Source organism: Sus scrofa, chromosome 7 (assembly GCF_054392235.1).
Source record: "Sus scrofa isolate SSC_HxYL_T2T_F1_AM1 chromosome 7, Sscrofa_HxYL_maternal_Yorkshire_Landrace_v2.0, whole genome shotgun sequence".
NCBI classification, from domain to species: Eukaryota; Metazoa; Chordata; class Mammalia; order Artiodactyla; family Suidae; genus Sus; species Sus scrofa.
In genome coordinates, this window is record NC_139389.1 from 13,804,592 (window position 1) to 13,819,506 (window position 14,915).

At 40.8% G+C, this 14,915-nt stretch overlaps 1 pseudogene across 1 annotated transcript; it reads right to left on the bottom strand.

Moving 5' to 3' along the window:
• Nucleotides 1–964: 964 nt before the first annotated feature.
• Nucleotides 965–9,486, bottom strand: LOC110261791 (glyceraldehyde-3-phosphate dehydrogenase pseudogene; annotated as a pseudogene). The gene has a single exon (XR_014811470.1). The product of XR_014811470.1 is annotated as a glyceraldehyde-3-phosphate dehydrogenase pseudogene (transcript).
• Between the last annotated feature and the right edge of the window lie 5,429 nt (nucleotides 9,487–14,915).

Sequence of the window (14,915 nt, forward strand, 5' to 3'; positions counted from 1 at the left end):
GGGGTTGAATGGAAGCTACAACTGCCGGCCTACACCACAGCCACAGCAACATGGGATCCTAGCTGCATCTGTGACCTACACCACAGCTCACAAAACATCAGATCCTTACCCACTGAGCAAGGCCAGGAATCCTCATAAATACCCACATCCTCGTAAATACTAGTCGGGTTCATAACCAGCTGAGCCACAAAAGGAACTCCTGGTTTTGTCTTGTTAATGCCTGACCTTTATTCATTCTTCCAACAACATTTACTGAGCACCTGCTGTGGGCCAGGCAGTGTCCCAGAAAACCCCAGACATCCAGATCAATTGGTGTGTAATTAATATCAGATTAACATCAAAGCAATGATGACAGATTGGAAAAAATGGAAATTCTCATCACAAGTTTTTCCCTCAATTGTCCCTCAATCAACAATATGAGCTCAGGTGGATGAAATGAAAGTCAAAGCAAGTCAAGGCCAGCTCTTTATCTACTTCGCCCCTCTTCCTATTCTCTGGCCCCAGGATAGCAGAAGCACCTGTTATCCAGATGGCATTTTTCCCTGAAGAACTTAATGAAAGTTTTATTTAAATCTTCATTAAATTTTTTTTCTTCATTAAACTTCCATTAAGTCCTCCTAGCTGCCTCAAATACTTGGCGAGTTTCCTCTAGGACTTTAGTTAATTGTACTCACTCATTCCTTCATACATTCAGTACCCACAGGTGCAAGATGCTGTGTTGGGGATTATCCAAAATACAAAAAATAAAAATAAAGAAAACTTCAGTCACTGCCCTTAAGTAGTTTGTAAACTATCATATTCTCTTCCAAACAGTTCCTGCAAGGTTCTTACCTGTGTCCTGCATTTCACAAATTTGGTCACTTTCACTTATTAATGTTTTCTCCCTCACTTTTCACATCTTTTGGAAGCACTACACATGGTATGAGAATAATATAATTATCTTTGCATGTGCATTTATAATTTCATAGTCATCAAAAACCAAACCCATGAAGCTGGAGGAATCAGGCTCCCTGACTTCAGACTATACTACAAAGCTACAATCATCAAAACAGTATGATACTGGCACAAAAACAGAAAAATAGATAAATGGAACATGATAGAAGGCCCAGAAATAAACCTAAGCACCTATGGTCAATTAATCTATGACAAAGAAGGCAAGAATATACAATGGAGAAAAGGCAGTCTCTTCAATAAGTGGTGCTGGGAAAACTGGACAGCTACATGCAAAAGAATGAAATTAGAACACTCTCTAATACACAAAAATAAACTCAAATGGATTAAAGACTTGAATGTAAGACCAGTTACTATAACACTCTTAGGTGAAAATAGGCTGAACACTTTCTGACATAAACCACAGCAATATCTTCCCAGATCCATATCCCAGAGTAATGAAAATAAAAACAGAAATAAACAAATGGGACCTCATTAAATTGAAAGTTTTTGCACAGCAGCGGAAACCATAAACAAAACAAAAAGACAACCCACAGAATGGGAGAATATATTTGCAAATGAAGCAACTGACAAGGGTTTAATCTCCAAATATACAAACACCTCCTGTAGCTCAATATCAAAAAAAACAAACAACCCCATCAAAAAATGTGCAGATCTAAACATTTCTCCAAAGAAGACATAAACAGATCCAAAAAAACACATGAAAAGATGCTCAACATCACTGATTATTAGAGAAATAATACTATAGATAAACAAACCAAAACTACTATGAGGTACCACCTTACATCAGGCAGAATGGCCAACATCAAAAAGCCTACAAACAATAAATGCTAGAGAGGGTGTGGAGAAAAGGCAACCCTCTTACACTGTTGGTGGGAAGGTAAATTGGTACAACCACTGTGGAAAACAGTATGGAGTTTCCTCAAAAAAACTAAAAATAGAACTACCCTATGATCCAGCAACCCCACTCCTAGGCATCTACCCAGGAAAACCATGACTTGCAAAGACACATGTACTCCGATGTTCATTGCAGCACTATTTACAATAGCTACAATAGAGAAGCAACCCATATGTCCATCAAAAGAGGAACGTATAAAGAAGAAGTGGTACATATACACAATGGACTATTATTCTGCCATAAAAAAGAATTGAAATAATGTCATTTGCAGCAACATGAATGGACCTAGAAACCATCATACTAAATGAAGTGAGCCAATGAAAGACAAACATCATATGATACCACTTATATATGGAATCTAAAAAAAGGATACAAATGAACTTATTTGCACAACAGAACAGACTCACAGACTTTGAAAAACTTACGACTACCAAAGGGGACAGGTAAGGGGGTGGAGGAGATAGACTGGGGATTTGGGATTGGTATAGGCACACTGAGGTATATGCAATGATTGGCCAACAGGGACCTGCTGTATAGCACAGAGAACTCTACCCAGTATTCTGTGATAATCTATGTGGGAAAAGAATCTCAAAGAGAATGGATATGTGTATATGTATGACTAAAACACTGTTGTACAGCAGAAATTGTCACAACCTTGTAAATCAACTATACTTCAATAAAGCTTTTTAAAGATGTTAAAAAAAAATCCAAACTCAAACAAAACTCTCCTTAGCACAGATTTAAGAATTGGATGATCTGGGTTTGAGTCTCATTCATGCTTGTGTAGCCTTGGACCAGTCACTTAACCTCTCTGTGTCTCAGTTACTTTACCTGTAAACTAGGATTGAATATTTCTGCTTACTTATTGCATAGTTGTGTGTGTGTATCAGATGAGAAAATGTACATGAAATCATTTTCTACCACAGAAGATGATACACAGATGTAAGTTGTTATTATTAAAACTTTGTCACGGAATCAACCTCAGGGTTTGCTTATGTGTACAATACAAATGCCATAGAAATAGTAACTAAGGGCAGAATTTGGCTCAGGGCACTAAACTACAACATTTTTTTTAAGGACAGAAGGAAATAAAAATCAAAGTCTTTTTATTCAAAGCAGAAAACTTTCAAACAAGAGTCAACACTTGCCAAGGACACGGTTACTAAGTGGATCTCCTTGAGGGAAATTCAGAGCAAGAAGGCAAGCTTCAGAGAGCAGGAAAAGAAAGAGAAAAGTCTTGAATGTTATCATCTTCCTCCTCCACCCTGGCTTAGAATTCCTTATCGAACCAACTGGAGACACACATCTTAACAGTCAAACAATAAAAGTGAGAAGCGGTTTAAGTATAGATCATTACAGAGGCCAAAAAACCATTCCGGTCAGGGGACTATCATCTTACCCAGAGAGCACTAGACTCTACTTTCACTTTTAAGAGAATTACAAATAAAATGCCTTCTCTCCCAGATTTCAGAAGTGTTTAGTGGTAAAATTGGGCTAAAATACAGTGCTAAAAATTATATTCCGTTCACAAAACCTAGCAAAGAAGCGAAGTTTATGCTCAGTTTCCCTGATATGAATCAGCACATGAAAGGGAACACAGTGAAGTGGGGGAAGGAAAAACTTCAGCCACGCCTAATTTTTCCAGCTTGGACTCCTATGTATTATGCCCAGTTCCAGAAAAATAGAAATAGAGAGGTTAGCGGAGGTTTGCTCGGTGTAAGAGATCAAAAGAGAAGTGGTGAAGAGAAGTGGAGAATACCGACTCCTTCAGCGAAAAAACAATCTCAGACGCATTCGGATGGCTACTCTCCAAAATCCAGAAAATAACAAGGGTTGGAGAGGATGTGGAGAAATGAGAACCTTTGTGCCCTGTTGGTGGAAACGTAAAATGATGCCAGGCTGGTGAAAATAGTATGGTGATTCCTAAAATAATCTAAACCAGAATTACCACATAATCCAGCAATCCCACTTCTGGGATTCTATAATCCAAAAGGACTGAAAACAGGATCTCAGAGAGACATTTGCACACCTATATTCATAGCAGCATTATTTGCAATAGCCAAGAAGTTGAAGCAACTGAGTGTCCATTGATGGATGAGTAGATAAACAAAACATATGCTAGACACATGCAATGGGATATTATTCAATTTTTAAAAAGGAAGGCACTCCTGTCACATGCCACAACATGGATGAACCTAAGCTAAGTCACAAAAAAAGACAAATACCATATAATTCCACTGATATGCAGTACCTAGTATGTTCAAATTGATAGAGATAGAGAGTAGAAGGATGGTTGACAAGAACTGGGAGGATGGAGTAATGGGAAGTTGTTGCTTAATGGGTATCATGTTTTCATCTTGCAAAATGAAAAAGTTATGGAGAGCTACTGAACTATAGTGTGAATAGGCTGAACACTACTGAGCTGCACATTTAAAAATGGTGAAAATCTGGGTCTTTTGTTGTTCCATATAAATTTTTTGATTGTTTGTTCTAGTTCTGTGAAAAATGTCATGGGTAATTTGATAGGGATTGCATTGAATCTGTAGATTGCTTTGGGTAGTATGGCCATTTTTACAATATTGATTTTTCCAATCCATGAACATGGAATATCTTTCCATTTCTTTACATCTTCTTTGATTTCTTTGATTAGAGTTTTATAGTTCTCAGCATATAAGTCCTTTACCTCCTTGGTCAGGTGTATTCTGAGGTATTTGATTTTGTGAGGTGCAATTTTAAAACGTATTGTATTTTTGGAGTTCCCGTCATGGTGCAGTGGTTAACGAATCCGACTAGAAACCATGAGGTTGCGGGTTTGTTCCCTGCCCTTGCTCAGTGGGTTAACGTTCCGGCGTTGCCATGAGCTGTGGTGTAGGTTGCAGACGCGGCTTGGATCCCGCGTTGCTGTGGTTCTGGCATGGGCCAGTGGCTACAGCTCCAACTCGACCCCTAGCCTGGGAACCTCCATATGCCACGGGAGTGGCCCAAAGAAATAGCAAAAAGACAAAAAAAAAAAAAAAGTATTGTATTTTTGTATTCTTTTTCTAATATTTCATTGCTGGTATACAGAAATGCGACTGACTTCTGAATGTTAATCTTATAGCCTGCTACTTTGCTGAATTTATTAATCAGTTCAAGTAGTTTTTGGGTTGAGTCCTTAGGGTTTTCTATGTATAGTATCATGTCGTCTGCATACAGTGACAGTTTTATTTCTTCTCTTCCTATATGGATACTTTTTATTTCTTTTGTTTGTTTAATTGCTGTGGCTAGGACTTCCAAAACTATGTTGAAGAGCAGTGGTGAGAGTGGGCATCCCTGTCTTGTTCCAGATTTGAGTGAGAAGGCTTTCAGTTTTTCCCCATTGAGTATTATATTTGCTGTGGGTTTATCATAAATGGCTTTGATTATATTCAGGAATGTTCCCGCTATACCCACTTTGGTGAGGGTCTTGATCATGAATGGATGTTGCAATCCTGAGAAACAAAAACCAAGCAGGAGGCATAACTCTCCCAGACTTCCAAAAATATTACAAAGCCACAGTCATCAAAACAGCATGATACTGGTATCAAAACAGACAGACAGACCAATGGAACAGAATAGAGAACCCAGAAATAAACCCTGACACCTATGGTCAATTAATCTTTGACAAGGGAGGCAAGAACATAAAATGGGAAAAAGAAAGTCTATTCAGCAAGCATTGCTGGGAAACCTGAACAGCTGCATGCAAAGCAATGAAATTAGAACACATCCGCACACCATGCACAAAAATAAACTCCAAATGGCTGAAAGACTTAAATATACGACAGGACACCATCAAACTCCTAGAAGAAAACATAGGCAAAACACTCTCTGACATCAACATCATGAATATTTTCTCAGGTCAGTCTCCCAAAGCAATAGAAATAAAAGCAAAAATAAACCCATGGGATCTAATCAAACTGAAAAGCTTTTGCACAGCAAAGGAAACCCAAAAGAAAACAAAAAGACAACTTACAGAATGGGAGAAAATAGTTTCAAATGATGCAACCGACAAGGGCTTAATCTCTAGAATATATAAGCAACTTATACAACTCAACAGCAAAAAAGCAAATCAACCAATGGAAAAATGGGCAAAAGACCTGAATAGACATTTCTCCAAGGAAGATATACAGATGGCCAGCAAACACATGAAAAAATGCTCAACATTGCTGATCATAAGAGAAATGCAAATCAAAACAACCATGAGATATCACCTCACACTAGTCCGAATGGCCCTCATTAATAAGTCCACAAATAACAAGTGCTGGAGGGGCTGTGGAGAAAAGGGAACCCTCCTGCACTGTTGGTGGGAATGTAAACTGGTACAGCCACTATGGAGAACAGTTTGGAGATACCTTAGAAATCTATACAGAGAACTTCCATATGACCCTGCAATCCCACTCTTGGGCATATATCCAGACAAAACTCTACTTAAAAGAGACACATGCACCCGCATGTTCATTGCAGCACTATTCACAATAGCCAGGACATGGAAACAACCCAAACGTCCATCGACAGATGATTGGATTCGGAAGAGGTGGTATATATACACAATGGAATACTACTCAGCCATAAAAAAGAATGACATAATGCCATTTGCAGCAACATGGATGGAACTAGAGAATCTCATACTGAGTGAAATAAGTCAGAAAGACAGAGACAAATACCATATGATATTACTTATATCTGGAATCTAATATCCAGCACCAATGAACATCTCCTCAGAAAAGAAAATCATGGACTTGGAAAATAGTCTTGTGGCTTCCTGATGGGAGAGGGAGGGATCGGGAGCTTGGGCTTATCAGACACAACTTAGAATAGATTTACAAGGAGATCCTGCTGAGTAGCATTGAGAACAATGTCTAGATACTCATATTGCAACAGAACAAAGGGTGGGGAAAAAAATGTATACATGTAAGGATAACTTGATCCCCTTGCTGTACAGTGGGAAAAAAAAATAAATTAAAAAAATTTTTTTAAAAATGGTGAAAATCGTAAAACTTATGAGTTATGTGTTTTAACATGCTTAAAAATGAAAATTATTTCCAAAAAAAGAAAAAGAAAAGAAAAGAAAAACCAAAATGAAACCTCACTGCCCATTAACCTTATACTAATGAGCAGGTTCCATGCTTATAGAGTCTGATGGTTTCCCATGCCTGTAAGGTCCAAATCCTTTCTAACAGCAGTCAAGAGTTCTTGGAAGTGGCCGCAGTGACCCACCCCTCCACCTTCCCCTTGGCCACCTCTCCAGCCCCATGCTCTACGTCCCTGCTCTGGTGTGCGTTTTCATCTCCACGGGCCTTCTCACACGATGCCCCTTCTCTGTAGCGCCCTCCATTCATCTTGGCCAGAAAGTCCCCATCTATTCAAACATCCTGTTGAGCTATCACTTCTGCTGAAAATCCTCCGGTGGCCAGAATGATTTTTATGAGAGCTTCAGAGGACTGGCGTGGTCTCTCCAGCCTGCAACCTCACTTCTCGGCTCTCATCTCCTTTCACTCTGCCCCCAGTCACTCCACCCCAGCCTCCTGGCTTCCAGGCTATTCCCTGACCCACTGGGTGTGTTCTCACATTAGGGCCCTTACAATTGGCTGATTTGCCTGCCTGGGATGTTCCTCTCTCAGATTCCCACCTGGCTCACTCCCTTATCTCCTTTAGGTCTTTAATCAAAGGCTGTCTCTGGTAATGCCCTTTCCTAACCACCCTAATCATCCTTGGATGACAACCCAGTCCCATCTCTACCCCAGCCCTCCCTAATCCCTTTCCCATTTTTATTTTTCTCCATGCTCCACCACCAGGTGACACATATTTATCTGTTTTGTCTCTGTCTCTTCATTGGAATGTAAGCTCCATAACATGCTGGTATCATCTTACTCTTTTATTCACTGCTTTTTAAAAAAGCCTCGACACCTCAAACAGTGCCAACACATCGTGGACTTCCAATAATTACCCCATTAACTGATTGACCACAGGAAGCACTTGCAGCCTAAGATTATGGAATGTTTTTCCTAACAGTTTGTAACCCAAGTCTTTTTCCTATGAGCACTATCCTGGGCTTGGGAGGAAAAAATTGCTGTATAAGCTCTTCTTTGTCCTCACTGCACAGGATTTAACCTGTGCTCGGTAGCAATTGATTGATGTTTTGCTGTTGGCACACTCTTTAATCATTTCCTGTCAGAAACTAAAGCAAAGGTCATGGTGGATAAGCACTCAATTAAGTCTTTAGATAGTGGCAATGTGTAAACAGACTTAATAGTCCGTACAGGTAATTAATTCTCACATCACTTTGCAGGTTGTTTTAACACTGTAGTAACATGATTCCTGATACCTTGCTACCTCCATATCATTATGAGTCTCGATCTTCGAGTAAGCCACTTTCCAACATTTTATTGTGAAAAAATTTCAAAAGTATAGGCGAATTGAAAGACTTTACAGTTAATCTCCATATATTCATCCCCTGGATTCTACTATTAACATGTTAGCATATTTGCCTTAACACTTACTATGCATCTATCCATCTCTAATTTGAGGATGGTGGTACAGTATACTTCATTGATGGCACCGACAAGGTAGGGTTCCTTGGCCTCCCCATCTTCAGGGCATCTGGGATGGAAACAGTGTTGAGGACGGGAGATTCTCAGTCTGTTGTGGAGTCAAAGTAGGGCAAGGACTCCCCAGAAGCTGAGGGCCTTTCTCTTTCTGTTGTGATCTTTCTGGGTCTGGTGGTCCTAGGAGGAGCTCTTACTCCTAGGAGCTCTTACTCCCTGAGGCCCACTACCCTGTTACTATAGCCAAATTTATTGTCATACCAGGAAATGAGCTTGTCAAAGTGGTCATTGAGGGCGACCCCAACCCCAACACTGAAGATGGGAGAATGGGTTTGTAGGAGATGACCTGGTCCTCAGTGTAGCCCAGGATGCTCTCTAGGGGGCCCTCTGATGTCTGCTTCTTCAGGGCATTTTTGGCTGCTCTCTCTAGATGGCAGGTTTGATCCATGACCAACATATTGTGGGTGGAGACACAGAAGATGAGGAAGTGAGCTTCTCAGTTTTTGGATGATATTGCCCACAGCCGTGGCAGTGCCAATAGGAGCAGGAATAAGGTTCTGGGTAGCCCCACAGCCATCATGACACAGCTGCCCAGAGGGGCCATCCATGGCCTTCTGGGTGGCAGTGATGGCACAGATGTTGGTCATAAGTCCCTCCATGATGCTGAAGTTAAACTCGGCCAGCAGGGACAAGCAGGTGGTGGTACAGGAGGCATTGTCACACTTCTTATTGTCCATGCCCACCACAAAGAAAGGGCATAAGCACAAGGGGCAGAGATGGTGACTCCTTCCAATGAGCCTCAGCCTTCTCCAAGGTAGCGAAGACACCAGTGGACTCCACAGCATATCCAGCCTCAGCATCACTCCATTTGACTTTCAAAGGATCTCACTCCTGGAAGATGGAAATGGGTCTTCCACTGATGACAAACTTCCTATTCTCAGGCTTGACTGTGTCCTGGGTAGAGGTCAATGAAGGGGTCACTGATGGTGACAATATCTACAGTGCCAGAGTTAAAAGCAGCCTTTGTGACCAGGTGTTTAATACGGCAAGTCCATTTACTCTGACTTTCACCATCAGGTCTTAGGAACATGCTGGCATGTGTAAGAAAGTACGGCTCTCTGTTGAATGGGAAGGAGCAAAGAGCCTCTAATTAAGCCTTTTATAACTATCTATTTATTCAGTCTTTTTTAAATGATTTTTATTTTTTTCCATTATAGTTGGTTTACAGTGTATTTATTCAGTCGTAATTAAGCCTTTTTCTCAAATGTGGTTCTGAATTAGAAATGCAAATTTTTTGACCATGCATGTGGAAGTTCCCAGGCCAGGGACTGAACCCATACCACAGCAGTGACCTGAGCCACTTCAGTGGCAATGCAGGATCCTTAACCCGCTGTGCCACAAAACTCTTAGAAATGCAAATTTGAAATCCTATTCTAGACCTAATAAATTCAAAATCGAAGGGTAAGGGAGAGACCACAATCCATGGCATATGGAGGTTCCCAGGCTAGGGATCAAATCGGAGCTGCAGCTGGGGGCCTACACCAGAGCCACAGCAATGCCAGATCCAAGTCGTGTCTGCAACCTACACCACAGCTCACAGCAACACCGGATCCTTAACCCTCTGAATGGGGCCAGGGATTGAACCTTCGTCCTCATGGATACTAGTCAGGTTTTTTCCACTGAGCACAACAGAACTCTTTGAAAAAACAAACAAAACAACAACCTTCCAGGTGCTTCTGAGGCTTGCTCAAGTTTGAGGAGCACTATTGTAAATAAACCAATATCACAGTCTGTTTCCATGGGATCTACTCACACCTTCAAAGTTAGAGGTCTTTTCAGGTGCTTTACCAAAGAAAGGGACCCTTATGATACAGCCTCATGCAGGAGACCCACTACTAACCTGTTTGTCAACAGAAACTGGGGCATGCAGTTTTAGTGAGGCAATTAAGTTCAGGTTCTGGAATTCTACCCAGCTAGAATTCTAACTCCACCAGTTGCAAACTATATGACCTCAGCCAAGTAATTTTTCCTTCATTAGCCCTGTTTTCTGATCTGCACCCGGGGGTATAGAAGAGTATACACCTCACAACAAATGGTTACTGAGATTCTTCTGTGTACTAGACATTGTAGTCTCTGTTCCAGGTGCCAGGGAAATAGTGGGAGAGCCAGACAAAGACCACCTCTCCTGGAGCCTCCATTCCACTGGGAGACATGGACAATAAACTCAGAAAAAAAGGAAAGAAAGAATTGCAGGGAGGGATGAATCCTAAGGAGAATATAAAACAGAATATTGAGAGGGTGATGAGGATAGAGAAAGCTTCCTGTAAAAGGCCAGGAAAGGCCTCTCTGAGAAGATGAGGAAAGACAGAAAGAGAAGGGGAGTGGGAGGAAATAGGGCCAGAGAAGGCGGCAGGATCCACTGTAGCACCATCCTCCATTGTAGAGTGTGGGTTTCTCACTGCAGTGGGAGCCATTCCTTCTTGCTAACCAAGCCCTGTGCCATTCCCTAAATATCGGCTGCATCATTCATGACCTGGTCTCACTCTTTCCTCCTCTCCGTCTTCCTCCTCTTCCTCCTCTTATTCCTCTTGTTCATCCTCTTTCTCACTCTCAACACCAAACACCTATAAATATAGCTCAGGTTGTAGGAATACAAAGGGGATGTTTTAAGGATAAAATCTATCTGGAGAAGTAGAACATACACTTAAAGAGACTATTTCGGGTCTCTTTGACAAGTGAATGGAATAGTCAGAAATGCACCCTGGGAGAGAGAGCTCATGAATTTGGACTCTTAGCCTAGAAGGGGCCCATGGGACTTCCAAGTTACAGTAGTACTGAGTGAGCCCGTTGCCTAGGTTAATGGGCTTTTTAACCACTGGGCCAGTTTGATAGAGAGGAAAAAAAATTAAATTTGCATGCAATTCAGTTCTGGCTGACTTTGTGAACATCTTAGCTCCAGTCAAAGGTTTTGAAACAGACATCGCATTTTGTGCTGCTGCGTCAACTATGAAAAAATGGAAGTTCATAAAGGATCAAGTGCCCCCACAAAGAACCTTTTCAGTTGCAAATCAAGGAGTTCCCGTTGTGGCGCAGTGGAAACGCATCCGACTAATATCCATGAGTCGGCCTCATTCAGCAGGTTAAGGATCCAGGATTGCCATGGGCTGTGGTGTAGGTTGCAGATGCGGCTCATATCTGGCATTGCTGTGGCTGTGGTGCAGGCTGGCAGCTATAGCTCCAGTTTGACCAGCATATGGAACTTCCACATGCTCCTAGTGTGGCCCTAAAAAAAAAAAAAAGAAAAAAAGAAAAAAAAGTTGCAAATCAACATTTCAGTCCTCCTTTGTGAATCTCAGGTTGATCAAGAATTTTCAAAGCCAAGATACAGGGCTGCTGCAAATGAAAATATTACTGGGTAATTGCTGATTGTAATAGATAAGGCAGGTCAAGGTAAGAGGAGATGTTATATTTGCTTGATTTTTAAACCATCTGTACAAGTATTCTGGGGTAACTTTTTTTCTGGCCATGCCCGTGCCATACAGAAGTTTCTGGGCCAGCGACTGAACCCGCGCCCCAGCAGCGACAATGCCAAATCCTTAACCGCTAGGCCACCAGGGAACTCCACCAGGTAACTTTCACTGAGGTAGAATTTACATACAGAAAAGTATATAAATTATACTCGGGTGTATTTTTCCAAGTGAACATGCCTAGGTCACCAGCCCCCAGATCAAGATGGACAACATTCTCAACACCACAAAGCTTCCACTGTGCAACTTCCTAGACAAAAACTCTCCCTCATGCCTTTACTCTCTGCAAAGGTTACCGGTACACTGAATTCTGGACCATTTTACCTCTTTTTGAGCTTCCTTTCAAAGGGATCAAACAGTGTGCACTTCCTTTGTGTCTGGATTCCTTTGCTTAATTTTACATCCAGGACATTCATTCGTGTTGTGTGTGTAGCAGTAATTGGATAGAATGCGTAGATGTACTGAACTCCACTGATAATACAAATCTCATGTTATGAATATACCACCATTTACTTAAGCATCTGCCCTAGATAGATATTCAGGTTATTTCCAGTTTTTTGACTGTTGTAAATAATGCTGCTTTGAGCATATGTATGCATTCCCACTGGTTTATGCCTGGGAACAGAATTACAAGGTAGCCCTAAGCATATGTTCAGTTTTAGGAGATACTGCCAAGCCGTTTTCCGAAGTGCCTCTACCAATTTACTAGCAATGTCTGATTATTCCAGCTGCTCCACATTCTCTTCCTCAACTCGATACTGTAAATTTTTAAATTTTAGCCATTCTGGTGAGAAGGGAATGATAGCTCATTGGTTTTAATTTCCACCAATAATGTTAACAAGCACTTCTCATAACTAGTGGTTCATTTGGATACTCCTTTTCATAAGCTGCATACTCAAACCTGTAGAATATTTTAAAAATTGGATTCTTATTTACTTACTAACTTAGAAGTGTTCTTTATATATTCTGGATATGAATCCAGATGTATATAGTACATATACCATCTCTCACTCTTTGGCTTGCTGTCGCATTTTATAAATGGAATCTTTTTTCATGAACTGAGTTTTTTAACTTTAAGGAAGTACAATTTATCAATCTTTTATCTTTGGTTAGTGCTTTTGTGTCTAGTGTAAGCTATCTTTGCCTATTCCACAGTCATGAAGACTCTTTTGTTAGCTTCCTGAAATGTTATTATATTACCTTTCAATGTTGTCTTACCTATCAAAGGTCTAAAATTCCTCTGGAATTAATTTTGGGGCACAGCGTGGAGTAAAGTCAAGGCTTCTTTCTTATCATATGGATAATCAATTATCCGGCACCATCCAACTGAAAAAAATTTTTTTTTTCTCTATTACGTTGCAATGGCATGCTTGTCAGAAATTCAAGGGCAATACGAATCCCCCTGGTTTTTGAAAATTGGATTTATGCCACTTCCCTTCTGTTACGGATTCATGTTAGCACCTGTTTTCGCTAACATAAAAAGAAATCCAAAGAGGGTAAGGAAGGGGAAAAGCAAAAATAGCTTTCAGCATTGGTTTTACAACAACCGTCACAGAGGCAGCTCGCACCCCAAGCAGGGAGAGGGACCGCCAAGCTCTTTCCCCAGGAACTACACTCAGCAGCATCTCAGCATCAAGCCACCAGTGACTTTGAACTGTGCCTGTGAGCACCTGTGCTTTATCTCCATTTATTTTGTGCACTCCTTAGCAGGATGTGTCCCAGGGTAGTTGCTTCTTTGCTTACAAATTACAAAGATAATTTCAGCTTACAAACGTTTCATTCATTGGCATCTTTGTTACATGTGGTTTCAGTTTATAGACCATTTCATTGGAACGCTCTTGAGGCTCTGGACCTAAACTTTCTATTTTCTTCAAGTATTTGTCTATCCATGATTCATTAACACCCTGTTTTAAGTCATATTGCTTTAGAATGATTTTTATATCAGGCTGGGTTAGTCTCTCCATTTGTTCTTCTTTGTGTGTGTTTGTTTTCTTTTTAGGGCTACACCTGTGGCATATAGAGGTTCCCAGGCTAGGGGGCGATTCGGAGCTGCAGCTGCCGGCCTACACCACAGCCACAGCAACATGGAATCCAAGCCGCATCTGTGACCTATGCCACAGCTTGCGGCAACACCAGATCCTCAACCCACTGAGTGAGGCCAGGGATCAAAGCTACATCCTCACAGCCACTATGTTGGGTTCTTAACCCACTGAGCTACAACAGGAACTCCCTATAGTGATTTTTATATCAGGTAGTGTTAGTCCTTCCATTTGTGCTTCTTCAAGTCTGCCTTGGCTATTCTTGGCTTATATCTATCCATAAAAATTTTAGAACCAGTCTGTCCATTTCTACAAAAAAACCCTTAAGGACATTTTGATTGGGGTTAGATTAAATCCATAAATCAATTTAGGAAAAATTGACATCTTTTTTGTCTTCCACTTAATAAACATGATATATTCTCCCTCCTCTTGAGGTCTTCTCTTGGTAATGTTTTGTGATTTTCTATGTAGAAGTCAGACACATCTTTCTATGTGCTCTCTCAAATATCTGATATTTTAATGCTGTTTTATATTGTTTAATAATACTTTCCAGTAGTTCACCTCTAGTATGCAGAAACACCCTAATTTTTTTTAATATATAGACTCTGTATCCAGCAACTTTGCTGAATTCCCCTAATTCTAATAGTTTATCCATAGATTTCTTTCTTTCTTTTTTTTTTTTTTTTGGCCACACCCACAGCATATGGGAGTTCTTAAACTAGGGGTTGGATTGTTGGATTGGAGCTGCAGCTGAGGACTGTGTCACAGCCACAGCCACACTCGATCTTTAACCCACTGAGCAAGGCCTGGGGTTGAACCCGCATCCTCAGAGAGACTGTGTCGTGTCCTTAACCTGCTAAGCCACAACAGACACTCCTTCGTTTGTTTTTTTTTTTAACTGAAGTATAGTTTATTTACAATGTTGTGTTTATGGGAA